A 5866-nucleotide genomic window follows, 5' to 3' on the forward strand; every position below is an offset into this window, starting at 1 on the left:
TTGATGAAACCAGGCTAAATTTAGGGTGAAATTGAATTCATCCCAATTGACACCCTACAAAAATATCACTTAGACCTGTGGTTGCCAGCCTTTTTCAAGTTGACACATCCCACCACTCAGATCTCCGACACCTCACATATGTATCAATAGAAGAAGCTGGCACTATCCAGTAGTATTATGCTCTTTTATTGTTTCATAGGCAGACTATCACAATGAAACAATGTATCATTGTGATAGTCTGCCTATGAAACCATATAAGAGGAAAATACAACTGCATGGTGCTGGCTTCTTCTATTGGAATATATGTATCCGCTTGGTGACCGGATAGCCTGGCACATCCTACTTGCACCACTTTGGATGGGGTGCTCCCTGGGTCTGTGAGGAACTTTGAAGTTTTTTATAAGAATTTTAACACAAAACATTTATCTTTTTTTTTTTTTTTAATCTACTTTTTCTTTGGAAAAACAGTTCAATGAAGGTGCGGAAGCCCGCAGACATCGGTGCATAATCAAGTGGCCAGTAGGGGTATCTAGGACGGCTGGTTTGTAGCTAGAATCAGGTGTGCTTGGTCATTTGCTGGTCTGAGAAATCATTGCATGTTTGGGATATTCTGGTCACTCTGCTGAATTAATTGCATTAATTACTTTATTTTATTCTATTGTGGAACATTTTACTGTATCATTGCGATTTATTAAAGAATTTCTAACTATTAGCAGCTGAGGCGCAAGAGTTTTCTATTTTTATGTTGATAACTTTATGGGCCAAGGAACACTGACCCATTACTCTTTGCAGCCCAACATGTATTGTTCTCTCAATATTTTCAATACAGCGCTGCAATTTTTTGGTTTTTGTGTTATACTGAATACACTTAAAAATGAGGCATAACCTTTTCAGGAATATTAATAAAGCTAAAGTGAATCAGTGGGACAGTGTATGAGCAGTGCACAATTTCTGTAACCGTGGCCTAACTTTTGACAAATAGCCGTAACTCCATTTCTATATACGGTAAATGAACCCTTATTTGGTTTTGGATTTAATAGTAATATGAGTTGGAAATGCCTGCTATGCTAATCGGTAGCTGTTAGGCTAGGTTTACACACAAATCTGTACAGTTCTGTATCAGTCCTGTCAGTTTGCATCATTTTTAACTGACAGGAAAGTAACTAATAAAACTGGTACAAACTGATAAAAACTGACAGACTGGAATGGAATTATACAGATATGTGTGATAGTGCTGTTACTAATATTGAATTACAAATGCTGGAGCTTTGTGGAACTTATCCTTAGTGGTTAGGTTCGTATGTCACAGAATGAGAAATTTTTTTAACCGTGATCAAAGAACTACTATTATAGGTATAACTGACCAGTGGACAAAATTAATAGTTATACATGGCATCTCACATGTGTGACATACCTCTGGTATTATTAAGGAAGATAGGATGGTGTCTTAAAGGACTCATCAGTCAAACCCCCTACCCCCCACCAGCCCCCGCTCTACTTACCTGGGGCTTCCTCCAGCCCTTTGCAGCTGACATGTCCCACGGTGTAGCTCCTCTCTCGGCCATTGGCCCGGGGTCCCCGCCGGTGCCAAGGGGCGACCTCAAGGTAGTCTCTACTGAGCCTACGCCAGCACTGCTGTCAATCAAGCCCATGTTGTTCATGGTGTACTGTGCAGGCACAGAACTACTGCACTTGCGTAGTACAACATGGATTTGATTGACAGCGGCACAGGCGCCGTAGAGGAGGTCGACCTCTGCACCGGCGGGGATCCCGGGCCAGCAGCTGAGAGTGAAGCTGCGGAGTGGGACATGTCAGCTGCAAGGGGCTGGCGGAAGCCCTGGATAAGTAGAGCGGGGGAGGTGGGTTAACTTATGGCTCCTTTAAGAGAGATACTAATGTTGAACAAGTACACCACTCGCCTAGAAAAAAGGGGGCCACAGTATCCATGTTTTCTGAAGGAATTGCAGTGAATCCAAAATATAGATAAATTGGCTAGCTTATATTCTTACCATGTTAATGGTCAGGTAAAGAACATCTCTAGGCACAAGTTCAAAAACCCCATCTAATAGCTTAGTAATCCGAGAGCTAAAATGATAGCTTTTGGGAAAAGAGGGGTCTGCTCGCCGGGACCCTCTTCTTCATCGTGACTGTGCTTTGTCCGTGTACAAGTGCAGCTGCCCTACGCAGGTGAAATGACAGCCTGCCCCTTTACATGAAGGAAAGAGCAATGTGCGAGTGACTCCATGCTACCTGTTTAATATGTTCGGAGGGTCCCAGCCTTCGATTGGTTGGAGTGAGGAAGATGGGGGAAGCCTCTGTTTAAGGCCGGTTCACACAGGATGGATCAAAAACTGGTCCGTGTAAATATTTGGCATCCGTTTTTGATCTGTTCCATAAGCGCAGTCAGTGCAACGCATCTGTCGCTCCAGAATTATTGCAGCCTCCTCAAACTTGTGGACCATTTGGCAGAACGTGCTTAACGGATCCCTCCTAATGGAAGTAATTTGAGCAGATCCTATTAACATACCTCCACCGATCCTTTAAGCTCCACTATGCAGGTCGGAAAGATATCGCTTAACTAGCGGGATTGCCGCGGTGGATGTACGGGACGCCGACGACACTGGAGGGGACAAAACCGCTGGGCTGGATAGCTTTATAGGCGTTTTTTTCATTGAAGACTACGTAAGTGCGCTGGATGGCGCAGGGCTGCTATACTTTTATTACAAAGTTACGCTATGAGCGGTTTTTATGATCTTGTTTTACATGTATGCTGGATTAAAACTATTTTGAATACTGTGCAAGAGGAACTGATGTTGCCTTGTTTTGTGATGATATTGAATGCTAGACCCACCTGGATCTGAGGTGGCTACTATCTGGTGAGCGGCCACTTTTGTAGGAGAGTCTGGTGGATTGATACACGGCGTGGATCACGGTTGCATCACTGATCACTCGGGGTGTTTTATTTCTATGACATAATTTTGCAGTAATGCACTATGTGGAGCATGTTTTGATTTTTTTACAGATGCAATTCCTTCAAGAGGAGTGCTGCCATTCATTAATAGACTTTGTTAATGGTTATGTTTTTCCTGTGTAAATCGTTGATTATGATAAAAACAAAAAGTCTAAATATATCATATAGGAGACACACAGTGATATTTGAGAAGTCAAATTAAGTTTATTGGATTTACAGAAAGTGTGTAATAATTGTTTAAATAAAATTAGGCAGGTGCATACATTTGTAAACTGTTGTCATTTTATTGATTCCAAAACCTTTAGAACTAATTGTTGGAACTCAAATTTGCTTGGTAAGCTCGGTGACCTCTGACCTACATACACAAGTGGATCCAATTATGAGAGTATTTAAGGGGGTCAATTGTAAGTTTCCCTACACTTTAAATTTTATCTGAAGAGTAGCAACATGGGGTCTCAAAACAACTTTCAAATGACCTGAAGACAAACATTGTTCAACATCATGGTTTAGGGGAAGGATACAGAAAGCTGCCTCAGAGATTTCAGCTGTCTGTTTCCACAGTTAGTAACATATTGAGGAAATGGAAGACCACAGGCTCAGTTCAAGTTAAGGTTCAAAGTGGCAGACCAAGAAAAATCTCGGATAAACAGAAGCAACGAATGGTGAGAACAGTCAGTCAACCCACAGACCAACACCAGACCAACACCAAAGACCTACAACATAATTTTGCTGCAGATAGTCACTGTGCAATGTTCAACCATTCACCGCACTTTACACAAGGAGATGCTGTATGCGAGAGTGATGCAGATTAAGCCTTTTCTTCGCCCACAGCACAAACACAGCTGCTTGAGGTATGCTAACGCACATTTGGACAAGCCAGCTTCATTTTGAAATAAGGTGCTGTGGACTGCTGAAAATAAAATTGAGTTATTTGGCATAACTATGGGCATTATGCATGCAGGAAAAACACAGCATTCCAAGAAAAACACCCGCAACCTACAGTAAAATATGGTGGTGGTTCCATCATGTTGTGGGGATGTGTGGCCAGTGCGGGGACTGGGAATCTTGTCAAAGTTGAGGGACACATGGATTCCACTCAGTATCAGCAGATTCTGGAAACCAATGTCCAGGAATCAGTGTCAAAACTGAAGCTGCGCCAGGGCTGGATCTTATAACAAGACAATGACCATAAACATTTCTCAAAATCCACTAAGGCATTCATGCAGCAGAACAAGTACAATGTTCTGGAATGGCCATCTCAGTCCCCAGATCTGAATATAATTGAAAATCTGAGGTGTGAGTTAAAAAGAGATGTCCATGCTCGGAAGCCATCCAACCTGAATGAACTAGAGATGTTTTGTAAAGAGGAATGGTCCAAAATACCTTCAACCAGAATCCAGACTCTCATTGAAACCTACAGGAAGTGTTTAGAGGCTGTCATTTATGCAAAAGGAGACTCTACTAAATATTGATTTCATTTTTTTTAGGTGCCCAATTGTATAATCTGCCTAATTTTGCTTAAACAATTATTGCAAATTCTCTAAATCCAATAAACTTCATTTCACTTCTCAAATATCACTGCGTGTGTCTCCTATATGATATATTTAACTGACTTTTTTTTATCGTAGCAACCAACGATTTACACAGGATAATCATGACGATTAACTAAGTTGCCCAAACTTTGCATCCCACTGTATTTTACAATATTAATTTATAACTTAAGTTATGTAGTCAATGTTTTTGCACAATGTAAAATCTTTCCTCAACCGATTGACCGAATTTACATTCTTAAATTTATCAGAAATGCTGATAACAACCAATATGGCACTGTAGAGGGCAGCCACGGCTCACACAGCTCCTACATTTTTTCAGTTTATAGGGGGTTTTGCCCTTCTTTTAGCCTCGTAGCCCCCAAGCCTGCAGCTTTAACCTTCTTAGCCTAGCGCAATATTGTGCAGTTCAGTGCAGGCAAAGCTCCCCACTGCAATATCGGACAGATCAGCCCCATGGCTGCAGCCCGTAGAACCCACGTGGACGTGGCCACCAACAATGAACTGGCTCACCTGCCTGCAACATCCACTCCAGTTGTGCCAGACCAATGGCCTGATCAGTACAGCCAGAGCACTCCACTGCAACTTTGGACAGAGCAGCCGGCTGCTGGTCAGCTCAACCGCGCAGTTGTGGCTCCCCTCCAACCCGACCGTGCACCCCTGCTGGTCCCATATCACCCAGGCTGCAGCTTTCCTCTTCCTGTAGCCTGCTGAATCACCAAATTCCCCTCCCCCCCCCCTCCGATCTCTGCTGAGGAACCACAGATCTTGATCCCGCCGAGTGCACCAACTCCACACCATGCCTATCTCTGCTGATCTGCAGCACGCTGTTGCTCTTTCCTTACAGCCTGCTCCATCACCGAGGTCCCAGATCTCCACCTGCTCAGCCCAACACCATCACGCCAGACTCGCTATCACTGGCCTTCTTTCCCAGCCCCCACATGTTCCTCCTGCACCCGCCTGGGTGTCTGGCTTGCTGAGCCCAACACTAGCAGATGACACCACCATCATAGGCTTCGTGGACAAGAGCACCCTTCTGACCCACTTCTACTCTGCCACCTGTGACTTGATTGTAAATGCCTCTATCATCGTATGGTATGCGGGGGCCTCTGAGTGGCAGGCAAGCTACAGAGTGTCATCAAAGCTCCAGAGAAGATTGGGATCCTCCTGCCCTCCTCCACCAAGACCCCCCCCCCCCCCCCCCCAGACTGCGATCCAGGACCATCATCTGACTGCCGCTTCAAGACCATTGCCACCAGGACTTCCAGGCACAGGAACTCGTTTTTCTTTTTTTCCTTCCACCCCCTACCCCAAAGCTGTTCTGGCCCTCAGCTCAGGCCTCATT

The sequence above is a fragment of the Hyperolius riggenbachi genome, chromosome 2 (genome assembly GCF_040937935.1).
Source record: "Hyperolius riggenbachi isolate aHypRig1 chromosome 2, aHypRig1.pri, whole genome shotgun sequence".
NCBI lineage: Eukaryota > Metazoa > Chordata > Amphibia > Anura > Hyperoliidae > Hyperolius > Hyperolius riggenbachi.